Raw genomic sequence first — 14,442 nt, 5'->3', positions numbered from 1 at the left:
GATGGCCATTATTGCGGTCGAGACTTTTTATGGAGACTGAGCTATTTTTGTCAAGTAGATGTAGGCTGAGTTGTTTATTTACCACCCTCCCTAGAAATCAAATGGCCCACCCCTTACACTACTCTCCACCCATTTCGAAGCATCCCCCTAGAAGCACATGCCCTGGCTTCCTAAATATAGATTTTCTGAGATTTGTTGCAGCCCTCTTCGCTCGTTCCTATCAGAACATCTTTACCTAAATTCAGCATATTTCGCCTTAAATGTTTCATAAAGTTATTTATTTCACAAATGTTACTTTACAGGGTCTAATGATTGAATTACATCGCCCAAACGCATCTTTTGGTAATTTATTGAAATTTAAAACGACGAATTTTTAGAAACTGTCACGAAATAAGCGTGGAACAAAATGTGCGTGTACTTCGCACGTGTTTTTCGGGGGAATAATTTCACGTTTTGGGAACAGACACCAACGGTATGGGTCCACAAGAGATACACCCAAAATCTGGCAGACTAAGGATCCAATGTGGCTATTCTGCGTTGGGTATCGGCGTAGACAATACATTATCGTCCTCGTGAGTTTGGACTTTGAGCCCGAAGGCCGTATTGCACCGACGTTTAGGTGTGTGAACGTTCAGGCATGGATTGAGAACACTGGCGTAGAGTTTGGTTCAGTGATAAATCTCGTTTTTATAGTGCAGCGCCGAGATGGGCGAACCCAATTCTACAGACATGGAAATGAAAGTTTTGTTCAAAACCGTGTTGTCGAAGTGGATACATTTGGAGATGGCAGTGCAATGATGTGGGCAGTCACAGCCTACACCTGTAGAACCACCCTGGTCCACGTGAAAGGCATTTTGACGGTATTACATTACCGAGATGAAATTCCCCAAAGTCATCTTCTTCCCGTTATCGACACTCAACGACAGATTTTTCACCACAGCATTACTGTGTAAGCCAATTTGAACATCTATGGGATTAACTCGACCGCCGTTCCCCATTACGTCAACTGCTGCCTTAAACGCTTCGACAGACATTTTGAATGGCCACGAATTCATCGACTCATTCAGTCAATGGGAGGGCGTTGACTGTGAAACAGGCCAAAAGTCATAACAGGTACTGACGTTTAGGCTGCCACGTCATGTTGTGTGAACGTTTGTGTGACATTTATGTCAGTTTGATGTGATAACAGTCACTGTGACTTTCATAATGTGACGTTTTACACCCATAGATGTTTGCTTCGGTTCAGAAATATAATTTGAAATAAAGGCGACGTATGCAAATATTTTCACCTGTCCGTTTCTTTTTTTGGAGTAGTATATTATATCTAATGTAGTACATACAACAACACATACGTTCTGTGAAAGAGAGCCTAGTTCAGCAAATGGAACGCATTATATTCTATGTTGCACACATAAAGGCTCCAGGTAACATTAGCCAGTAGAATGCCAGGGTTCTGGTACATATAAATATTCAGAAAACATGAAAGGTATATCCATGTAGATTGCAATGGAATTTGACATTCCAAAATCAACATTGAGTACCATTATAAAGAAGAAAGAATCCATTTTTGAATCCTGCGAGTGGACTGACTTTGGCCCCGCCCGGAAAAAGGTTACGAGCTGCCAATCATGATCACCAAGACGTATAGGACGCCCTCTTCAAATGGTTTCAAGCCGTGAGAAGCGAAAACATTCCGCTTATTGGTCCGTTACTGCAAACCAAAGCTATGCCATGAAGATTTCACGCGTAACACTGCATGGATCGACCGTTTCAAGCAGAGTAGGGGGATTGTAGACAAATCTGCACATAGTGAATGTGCAGCTGTTGACACAAACCTCGTCGATGATTGGTTAACCTCTCAACGGCCAGGTTATCGTGCAACGTACGAGCCCCAAAAAATTGATTGCAGACGTAACTGGCCTTTTTGGCCGACTACACATCTCCCCGTATGTAAATCATAAAATGATAAACATATTTACATTTTGTACATGTATTTGATAACAATGTTCGAAAAATGTTATGAATTTAATGTTATTAAATGAATGCTAAAAATGATTTCAATTGAATGCTATGAAGTGATCACTGCTGATACAAGTCAATGCTGCAATTACGTGTATTGTCTTTTGTTTTATCCAAGATGGCGGACGTTTGTGAGCGAAAACGTGTATAACGAACAACGGATATAACGAACTGATTTCTCTGGTCCCTTGTAGTTCGTTATATCCATGTTTTACTGTATTACCAATGAGCTGTATTTGAATAATGTTTCTGGTTATATTTAATCTGGCGAGATATGAGTTGTTATTAGACAAACTATTTGGTGTTTATAAATCATATAGTATTCATCCATTTCAAAATATCACTCAAAATATCACTTAATAAATAAATATTTGGAAAACACAAATATAAAGCCTAAGCTAAATTTATCAATCAATATTTAGCACATGATCTCTGCTTGTGTACATAGACTACTCTCCAGGACTTAACACACAGGTTCAACAACAGATCACAGGCGCTGGGCTTATCATAATTGGGTGCTTTCTAAACACAGTTAGATTAACACTATAACTCGTTCACTGCATTGCAACCTAGTAGTTGTGATGTGAAATGGCGTTAAACGTCGTTCGCGCGTGCCTTGTGTGTGGCTGCTTGTACTAGTCCGGATTAATGCTGGTGTTATGGTGCTAACCCACTGAGATACCATGGATACCACTCGGACACGGTATTCGGACTCCAAGCCTACCAGTTCTTGTTTCATCCCCTTAATGTCGAGGCTGGGTAACATCAAGTACCATCTTTTAACGACTTTTGGTTTGACGCTGCCGGGGATCGAATGACGTTAGACGTGTTATCCAGCTGTGTATCAAGGGTAACACTTTTTTATCAGATATTATACTGATATATGAATGCTCTTGTGTCTTCAAATCTTTGTGCAGACAATGGATATCAAAAGTTGATAAATACTTCTAAAAGATACATGCATAATATGAACTGTGTTTAATGCCAACACTTATTTCAGAGTGTCAATCAGATTAATATTTAGAAGAAAAAAAGAATTCTTCATAGTAACCTTTGTATCATGGGTATCATGGGATCATGTGCCAGTGAAGTTGCGTGACTAAAGGGGAGGTGATTTGGTATAGAGTTTAACCGCCGTGATATTGCTGGAATATTGCTAAAAGCGGCGTAAAACCATACTCACTCACTATAGAGTTTAACGTTGAGTTCAAGATTATTGCGACGTGCATGCACGTGTAACTGCGCGTGCAAGGGCACGTGCGTGCTTGTGTGCGCGCGAGTTTGTGTGTGTCTACTTATACTTATCCTGACTAATGCCTTTTGTATATTGCTAGCCCATTGAGAAACCATTACCAGATACCAAGCAACAACAAGTGTCATCTTTTAACGTCTAATGGTATGATGCGGCCAGGGAATCGAACCGCCGACCTTCCGCTCTCCGGGCAGACGCTCTGTCCACTACACCACAGCCAAGACTAAACATCATATTCTTACACGTGTGTCATTCTTCATTATTTACAACGATAGCAAATAAACCATGTAGGAAACGCAGTGTTAACGGATTGACTAACTCAGTCATTCACACCAAGCAGGGTTTCACCTGGGCGAGATGGGTGGGTGTTTCGTCACTGACAAGGGTCAAGTCATTGTTCCGATGTTCCTTACAATAAGCGGCATCCACACTCTCTTGGCGACTGTTTCTGATGGGACAATGCATTGTTTAAGCGCCCCCGTGAACTGGGACTACCAGCTGTCTGTGAAAAACATGCCATGGTGCGTTCTAATTACACACAAAACACGCATCGGACATTCCCATTCAGTGTGGACGTGACTTGGACCGGTAGAACGAGTGTCTGGTAATAAATTTTATATCCTATTATGTTTTATTAGCTTCAACTAAGTCTGTGTAATGATACTATTGGCTTGGGGGCGTGATTACATCAATGACCTTCTCACTGCTAAGTCACTGAGTCATCGGAGTTTGAACTATACCATGGATTAAAGATTATGTTGAACCAAGAAGAGAAGGGTTAACTATCCCTTGCAGCCCAATCTATGTTCATTGTCGTCTCATAATGTCGTGTATATGTTGTATATACAGCTGGAAATTGGTCGAGCACGGATAACTATAATTTCTATATCAAATATACATTTCTTAAAAACATATTCTGTATATACACAGTGGTTTCTACCTAGTAACATCTCCGTTGTCTTTTTTCAAGATAAACTATCCCCAGCCATCTCTGAAAATAGACCAGCACAGAGCCTATAAATGTAATTTTTGCAACTTGAAACTCTACAATCACTGCTCCGAGGAACTTCTGACCACTGGAGGATATCCTATATTTTTCCGAAGAAACGCATTTATTTTCGTTTACAAACTTACATACTCACATTGAAATGCAGATGGCAAACTCGACTGTCCAATGACATAATTTGTAACTACTCCATGACATCAACATTTCCTTTGTGTTTTTGAGGGTAGCGGATTTACTCAAAGTGTGCAGACCAGTTTTATGTTTAGAATTTTATAAACGCAAAATATGTTGAAGTCAGTTCTAACAAATAAGTAAGAAGGTAATAACTTTACAGACTGCTTATTTTTCATTAACACAAAAATATAATGTTGACAAAAATCCGAAATCCGTGACGGTTGGCTGCCACTTTGCCAGTTGACTAAAATGATTACTGGTAACGGTAAAATGATCTGCTGGCAATCCAGTGTGACAGTCAATCAGCCAGTTGGCAGCAGTTAGATGACAACTGAACATCGACATGTCACATGACATGACATGAAAAAAACATAATTCATATCTTGATCACAAATCAGTCACTTAAAATACGAACGATCAGCTAATGTTAGCCTGAATGATGCCAGGGTGTAGTAACATGAGTGAGTGAGTGAGTGAGTGAGTCTGGTTTAACGCCGCTTTTAACAGTATTCCAGTCATATCACGGCGTGTCAGCTTAATGTGGGAGAAAAGCCCGAAGTGATGCAGGTCTCAGACGTTTACCACTTCGGTGAAACCCACGAGCACCGTTATGGTGCTGACAAACCTAGAAACATAATCGGGGCGAACCGGGATTCGAACCCACAATCATAGGTTTCTGGCGTGCCTAAGGGACGCAACTCTGCACAGCGAATTGCGGCGCCTTAGACGACTGGGCCACCCGTGCCCCCTGTAGTAACATGAAAGGACTGACAGATGGTAACTGCAAAACAACAAACGCAAAAGTCAACATTAGATACATCCTAAACTCTTGTGGAGGAAGACACTTGATACATTCCAGCTACAGGTACATGTACATAACTAAAACTACCAAAGGTGATCGTGTTTCACTGGAAGTGTTGTCAGAAAGGTTGCAATCAACAGGCAACACCACCAACGACATCGTCAGCAGTTTGAAAGACACCTACAGAACTCCGATCAGAGACTCTCGCTACTGTTCCCCTAGTTTTTCTTAGGACATAACAATCAATAACAATCAGCTACATGCTGCTTGTGCCCTCCGTCCCCGGATGAACATAAAACCCTCGGTGACATGAGTGATGTCATCTCTCATCTTGTTGGTGAGCCACAGTGATGCTCTGTATTACTTTTTGTGCATTATGTTTATTGTACAGTGAGAAATATCTATTGTATCAATAGCATTGCAGCATAATTTACAAACATAATACATATATGCAATAATAAGTGTTCAGGTTTTTATATTTTAAAAAGTTAACAATCCAGATTCACTTAAACAGTGGTAAAGGAACATGTGATAAATATGTCTGGAATAGACTATACCTTAGTCCCCCATTGTTTATGGGCTTTTCACGGCTCACTGACCCCATACCTTAACAGTATGGACTGTCATATCGTTCACCTTTCCACAACCTGCCAAAGTATTTTATTAAAGCGTCGTTTAACTTTGTATAAATAATTTTATCCTTTTTATCCTTTCTGTTTATACGTTGTCTTAACTATATGTATATAGTCTCTCATAAATCGCTGGGCCAATGGTCATGGTTTTATTTTTCATGTATTTTATACTTTGTTTTACCAACTGTACCATGAGTGAGACTTAAATAAACAATTCTGTCTGTCTGTCTGTCTGTCTGTCTGGCAAAGTGGCGTCATCCCTCAAGGCAATAATGCAACACAATCCACGCTCATTCTATTAACAGCCAATCAGGAAATGGCAGTCCGTTAGAAGGCGTGGCCTAATTTTATATAGGTTTCGGAAAACATAAACGCAAAACTATTTCTTGGTGAGCCAATCATATACTACGGAATCACTTAGAATTTATTTATATGAAAGTAGTGAGTGAGTTGGGTTTAACGCCGCTTTGAACATTATTCAAGTTGTATAACGACGTGTCAGGTTGATGTGGGAGAAAAGTCCGAAGCGATGCATGTCTTAGACGTTCATCACTTTGATGAGACCCACGAGCACGGGTTTGGCGCTGACAAACCTAGAAACATAATCGGGGCTAACCAGAATTCGAAACGACGATCACAGGTTTATTGTCTTGCCCAAAGGGACATAACTCTGCACAGCGAATTGCGGCGCCTCAAACACCCATATCCACAACACATCTGCTCTTCGCTTCGACTCCCATAACTCTCATATACCTTTACCTTGAAACGACGATCGTAGCGCTAGGAACCCTCTGTGTAGGTCTTGAGGGTAAATTCTAACTCATCAGGTGGGTATAACAAATGTGTTTTCAAACCAAAGTAGTATGCACCTATCATATGGATCAAAACATGTTCAAGATTGTGTTTTAACAGCTAAACGTGTTAAGGGTTTAATTTGGGGAAAGACGGGAGAGCGACCTTTCGACTTGTAAACCAACACAGCAGGTTACACCAAAGAGGGAGGGGGGGGGGGGGGTGGACTGTGTTGCGTGAAAAAAAAATCAGCAGATGAGCGACAATTAGAAGCTACGAGGCGGAGAGTGGCATGAAGACACTGAGGCCAGATTCCAACTCCAGGAAGACCAACTTTAGATGGAGCAACTGACACTTGTAGGATTTGCTGACGAGGCGGCTGATGAGGTCATTCATTTAGAATAAACGTTTTATACCCCTTCAATATATACCAATCTCAAAAGCGTCTTCCTATTTTATTTTTGAGACACCCCCCGTATCTGCCTATTGTTACCTCCTCAGAAAAAAACATCGGTCAAAACGACAAGCAATCACATGAGCAACACACACACACGCGCACGCACGCACGCACGCACGCACACAAACACACACACACACACACACACACACACACACACACACACACACACACACACACACACACACACACACACACACACACACAAGCGAAGCAAAGGTCCCTCTCGTGACACCTCCCCGGGAAAGACACCATTGCTACGGAGATTGTTTACGTTGCAAATGTCAATTTTCTAGTCACCATTATCTGAGCTTGGTTTATTTATACATTATTCTGTTACGAACACACCATGCCAGTTAGAAAAAAAGGTCAAATGTAACAAATGTTTGTTTGGGATAACACTTTCTTATTAAAGTAGAGATTCTGGCACTTTTTGGGGTTGAGTCCCGTCCGGGATTCGAACCCGTACTGCCTCGGTGGTTGAGTGGGTTAGATCGCTGACGTTGTGAGCTTGCGTTTTGGTGCCTCACTCTGGCAGTGTGGGTTCGAATCCCAGACAGGACTCAACCCCAAAAAAGTACCAGAATCTGTACTTTACTAAGAACGTGTTATCCCAAACATAACATTTGTTGCATTATTCTGTCATTATTGTAGGGGCACGGGTGGCCCAGTCGTCTAAGTCGCCGCAATTCGCTGTGCAGAGTTGCGTTCCTTGTGCACGCCAGAAACCTATGATTGTGGGTTCGAATCCTGGTTCGCCCCGATAATGTTTCTAGGTTTGTCAGCACCATACCCGTGCTCGTGGGTTTCACCGAAGTGGTAAACGTCTGAGACATGCATCACTTCAGGTTTTCCTCACACATTAAGCTGACGCGCCGTGATATAACTGGAATGCTGTTAAAAGCGACGTTAAGCCCAACTCACTCACTCAATCACACACTGTTATTATTGTGCCAAGTTCTTAGGTATTGGTGGTGTGGGTAATGCAAATGCCTGTGAATTTGATTGCACATCTAATTTCAATATATATTCACAAATGAATAAATATCCACTGATATGCACTTTGTTGTAAACATGTCAAAATTCTTAATATGCTGAAACTCTAACAATCGATTTGCCTTCGCATGTTTTTGTGATTGTACCACCAGTGGGGCATGATACACATTCCTTTTCGCGAACACCTGGTATCATCTCTATTTAAAAGTGCTTCATAAACACATGCTTATGATATAAATTAGTCCGGTTCGTGCAAAGAACTCTGCTTATAGCGGATATTTCTTATGATTATGAAAAAGGTTTTGTCGCTGTTATTTGTGTGGCCCAGCGGTTAGTGTGTTTGCCATCACACTTATGATCATTCAGAGAGATAGGACCCGATTGTGTACAGCAAGAATGATGCTTAAATCGTCATTAAATCCAGAAATACCAATATCCTCGTGCAAAATGTTATATTTCTACAAGACTTGTGTCCACCAGAGAATATTTGAACACTGGCAATAGTGCAGTTGTGCAATCGAAGAATACGTTTAGTTAACATTCCTTTATCCAGTTGGGTCATCATATGTCTAGAATCAATACCACTCACTCAAAATGGTATATTTCCGCCAGGAATGCGTCTGTGACAGGTTCAATGAGCACTAAAACCATTGATATTGTGCAATCAAACTATAATTACAGGAAATCAATACCAGATATGACATGCCTGTACGCATGGTTAACGCACTAGAATGTGCCCTTTCGCCTATATATGTACTTGTGAACTGTTGTACGTAATTATATCCCAACGCCAATTATTTTGCCGCATATGAGTTTGGAACCGGACAGGAATGTTCTATTCAGATGTTCGCTCCCCAGCAGGGGGCGCCTAACGGGATCGCGTCGAGCGGTCGGGCTCGCTGACCTGGTTGTTCCATGTCATCGTATCCCGAGTGCGTAAATCGATGTTCATGTTGTCAGTCACTTGATTGTCTAGACTCGATTGTTTACAGACAACCGTCATAATAGGGCTGGAATATTGCTTAGTGCGGCGTCAACACAAAACAAACAGGCTCTGCTTCCTATGCAGTCTTGCTTTCAAAAGGTGTACTTCGTTTAACAAACAGGTGTACGCAATAAAGGCTGAGTGTAATGATATGGCAGATGTGGCGTCATACTAAATGACGTCACTCGGACATTGATGTATCGACAGGTCACGATCAGCTGCCGCCATAACCTGTGTGCCTTCTGTTAACACCCACCCGGCACGTTAGGCTGTTACTTATTTTTGTGGCCTAATACCTTTGCTTATTTTGCAAATAAGTCCATAGAGCCTGTTATAGAATGTCTGTTAGCGGGTTTCACGAGTATGAGATTACCCTGGTTCGCTTAGGGGTCAAGGACAAAGGTCAAGGGTAATGCTGCTCTGTGTTACGGGTTGTTTTGTTTCAGCTGTGTATGGAATATAAGAGAGCACGTATATGACCTCGGATATGATTGAATATATGTGCGTAAAGTGTAAATATGTATGTAGGTAAGTGTCGACACGCAAATAAACTTTATGTCCTACCACGGATTAGATTACACAGAAAAACCCTACTTATACATTTCTACCTCTTACGTAAATCCCCATCCTGCTAGGTCTTTTTCCCTAATCGTATCACTCTATATCCACTACGTAGGTCTTTCTATCCCTATGTAGCACCTATATCCCCTACGTAGGTCTTTCTACCTTATGGTATCACTCTATATCCCCTACGTAGGTCTTTCTATCTCTAAGTAGCACCAATATCCCCTACGTAGGTCTTTCTATCTCATCGTATCACTCTATATCCACTACGTAGGTCTTTCTATCTCTATGTAGCACCTATATCCCCTACGTAGGTCTTTCTACCTTATCGTATCACTCTATATCCCCTACGTAGGTCTTTCTACCTTATCGTATCACTCTATATCCACTACGTAGGTCTTTCTATCTCTATGTAGCACCTATATGCCCTACGTAGATCTTTCGTCCTCATCGTATCACTCTATATCCACTACGTAGGTCTTTCTATCTCTATGTAGCACCTATAGCCCCTACGTAGGTCTTTCTACCTCATCGTATCACTCTGTATCCCCTATGTAGGTCTTTCTATCCCTATGTAGTACCTATATCCCCCACGTAGGTCTTTCTACCTCATCGTATCACTCTATATCCACTACGTAGGTTTTTCTACCTCATCGTATCACTCTATATCCACTACGTAGGTCTTTCTATCCCTATGTAGTACCTATATCCCCCACGTAGGTCTTTCTACCTCATCGTATCACTCTATATCCACTACGTAGGTCTTTCTATCCCTACGCACCATGTACCCCCCTGCGTGATCTTTCTACCTCATCAATGCACTCTATATCCACTACGTAGGTCTTTCTATCCCTACGTATTAAGGTTGAAACGATACACCGATATTCCGATGCATCGCGATACTTGACCCACGATACGATATACGATAAACGTGGGCCCATTTATCGATACGCCCCGATACGGAACGCAAATCTCAAGTACAGCGTTTCCTTGCTATTGTGCCTTTCAATAAACCGCTAACTTGGTTATAGCGCGCGGTAACGCATGGCTCCAAAAAACGTACTAATCTTACATTTTTAATAAGCTCAGGTTTTACACTGACAGGTGTTTTTCCCCATCTCCAAAAACATTATCAGCTGATCACCGCAAGAACATAACACCGGAAATACCAGTCAGCAAATCCGAACTGAAGTACGCAATTCAATACCATTATTATACTATCTTTTTTTATTAAAACGTGTTCATTGTATATCTGGACTGGTGTTTGTAATATATTTTATTAATTTTATTCAAAATTTCATTTAATATTGTTTTCATTAAGTTAGGTGAAATCGTGTGTGAAGAGATACAGCAACCACAGTCAGATTACCGCTTTTGGCGCACTGAAACGAACTTTAGTTGCTAGAGAATGGAAACATATAATAACAATGCCCTACTTTGACTCGTTAAAAGTCATATTTGAGGCAATTTGGCTAATACATTTCAACATAACGTTTTCGCAATCGAAATACATGTAGCGCGGGAAGTCCCTACGGTGACTGGTCAAATTGTTCCATACGTATAAATATCCTGCAACAATAATCACCAGTACCAAAATCCTACGCTTGTGGTTCTCATAATTTTAAGAATATATATAGTAAAAGCTGCAACTAAAGTAACACGATATTGGAATATATTATTCCTGATAAAACAATAATTTCAGATACAATTTATTCGACCACTGAATCAAAATTCTTTGAAGTTGTATCACTGGTGGAGTACATTAATTATTTTCTGGTGTTTAAACTTTGAATTGTTTTGAAGTTAGAGAAAGTTAGAGAAAGTTCCACTTTGAAGCCTAACCACTTCAGTAGTCTTGTTATTATAAAATAATTTTGACTGTTCCAAAATCATGAAAGGTTCAATCTTGACATGCTTTAAGTCTTGTTTTTTTTATCATTGCGTTTGGAGATACTTATCGTATCGTGACCAGAATATCGAGATGCGTATCGTATCGTGACCTTCTTGTATTGTTGCAGCCCTACTACGTATGACCATGTACCCCCAGCGACGTCTTTCTTCCTCTTCCTAGCACTCTATATCCAGTACGTAGGTCTTTCTTTCTCTACGTAGCACCTATATGCCCTACGTAGATGTTTCTGTATCGACGTAACCCTCTGTTATGCCTACGTGGTACTCTATATGTCCGAGAAGTTTTCCAACTGCGGAGGCCATGAATATATATGTGTCACCAGGGCTTCCTTAGCACTAATGTCCGCAATATTCATCGTCGAGAGAGTTTGAGTCGTAACAAGCAGAGTCCGATCCACAAAGCGATCGCTACAAATGTCATACCAATGTGTTATCGTTTTCTTCTGGAATGCCTTGCCGCTCGCATGATAAACATAAACAATTTGTTTCAAATATTTCATTTTTCTTGTAAATTAACTCCACCCCCACCGACTTCTGATGTGCTCGAAAACGCACACTTGCTGTTGTGCTAAATTCGTTTTCCGAATTCATGACCATTCCCAAAGTACAACCGATCCATGTGTATTGGTCGAATATATGTTCAAAAATATATTCATTTCCAAAGGGCGTCACTCCAAAGCCATTGGAAGACAGTCCTAAATTAAGTCCTGATTACAGTTACCAAGGGCCCGTTCCACAATGTGATCATACGGTTACGACTGTCGTAAGTCTTCACTAGAGTCTCGGACTTACGATCATCTTAACGCTAAGATCACTCTATGGAACGGGTCCCTGGTTTCCGGTTCTCGTTGCGATGACTGGTTCTGTAGAGACATAATACCCCGACTCGATTTACTGATTTTAGGCGCATTTTGTTACTCTGCGAAGCGGGACATACTTCATTTCTTGAGCGTTCGAATATCCTACAACAAAGAAGTTAAACGACAAGACGGCTGTTCTTTAACTTCTTTTGAGTAGCATACATTTGAGACTGGTTTCCCTGTCTTAATCCTCTTCGCCTGTGTTGTTGAATACTGAATACTGAATATGTATGTTGGAGTGATCTGGTAGCCTGATATCACTACACATGTGCGGTGGCCTAGGCATGCTATTACAAACAACGGTGAATAAGTTCCACGCGTACAGGCGAAACCTTGTTAATTCAAACATATGTAGAGATTATATCCTGAGTGTGTTTCCGTATCGTAAAGATCATATATTAGAAATATCGAATGTGTGTTATATACGGAAACACACCAGGGTAATAATCTCTTTAACATTTGTCGTGCCTATATGATTGGATGTTTAAAATAGCGTGTCCCTTACGTCATCTGGCAGGTCACTGATGCGTAAAATCAAGTCAAATTTGATAACCACAATATAAAGTATACAGCAATTAATTTCAATCCATACACTATCGCTTCTATACATAACAATATTCTTTGAAAATGTACCTGTTAACATTTCAAATTTATTATTGAAAAAATAGTTCATACAAATAGAGCATCACATTTGTTTTCGCAGTTGGGGAATAATGCTAGAACATTCAAAGACCACATGGTAACCGGTTTCGAGTTCAATTGTGCCTAAATCTGGTGGCGGTATCATATAGTCGTTTACTATGCAGTAGCTTGTGACGCAGTTGTCGTGCTGATGTTGCAGCACCCGTTGCTTTGGCCGGAGATGTCGCTACAGATAGTGGTATCATGCAGCACATGCTTTGGAAAGCCAGTACGTACAAAAGCCTAAACCAGCATCATTTGACTGAATGTATACATCGATCCGTTACCAAGGCAACTCATATAGTAATACTCATTGTACCACGTGTTGGTTTGGCATCAGTCGAGTGATTATAAATATACACGCTAATTAATTTAATATCTGTTCATTACTTTTTGCCTGAATAGCTTGTTTATCACCTCCATCCGACAATTAGTTTACACGACACGCGTGCGTATACATTGAACTTTGCTTGAACCCACAGCGACCCGATGTAGCTAATTCGTTCACTCCGATAACCCGAGCTAACATTGTATGTTTCATCGACAGGTGTTTCAACACGTGCAGTTCTTTAGTTTTAGTCCGATTTGGAAGAGGGGTGGCCCAGTGGGCCGTGCATTTGTTTATCATGCAGTACAGGTACGAGTTCGAATCTGTATATGGGTATGATTATGTGTGAAGATTTGTCAGCACCATTACCCCGCTGGTGATTAAATTGTCACATGTCTGCGACATGTCGTGATAGAACTGAATCATTCGTGACCAACTCGTGTTATTCCGGGACAAGCCGAATATCTTCTTGCAGGTAACGGAAAGGGGCGAGTGGTGACGAATGAGAACTGAATCTGTTCAAACCGGCTTTGAACAAACTCACTCACTCACTCTTACGTAAATAGCTCAATCAACAAATGAAGGCTCTCTATGTAATGGTTTGCTGATAGTAATCCCCTATCACACTCATTATGTCAATGTTCAAGCCCCGTTGGTTCACAAATGCACACACTGGCGCGTGTGATGCGATAAAATAGAATAGAACAGCACGCCACACTTCAATTGTATCCCACAGACCGAGCTCGAGGCGTTTGTTTTGATTAACTTCACTTTCACCTTAACCTACATTGTCCTGTCTTGTTCACATATACATATACACAGGTGTATATAGTCTGTTGATGGATACCCTTGTTCATGTATTCAGATATACGATAAGATAGTTGCTATGGTATGATATGCGTTAAACCCATCATACGTGGGTATGTCGAGAAGGCTGTAAACAATAAGACAGGCACTGAACAGTTACTGACAACAAGCGTGAG

Source organism: Haliotis rufescens, unplaced genomic scaffold, assembly GCF_023055435.1.
Source record: "Haliotis rufescens isolate VD_foot unplaced genomic scaffold, xgHalRufe1.0.p SCAF_7, whole genome shotgun sequence".
Lineage (NCBI taxonomy): Eukaryota > Metazoa > Mollusca > Gastropoda > Lepetellida > Haliotidae > Haliotis > Haliotis rufescens.
Note: the sequence above shows the minus strand (reverse complement) of the source record.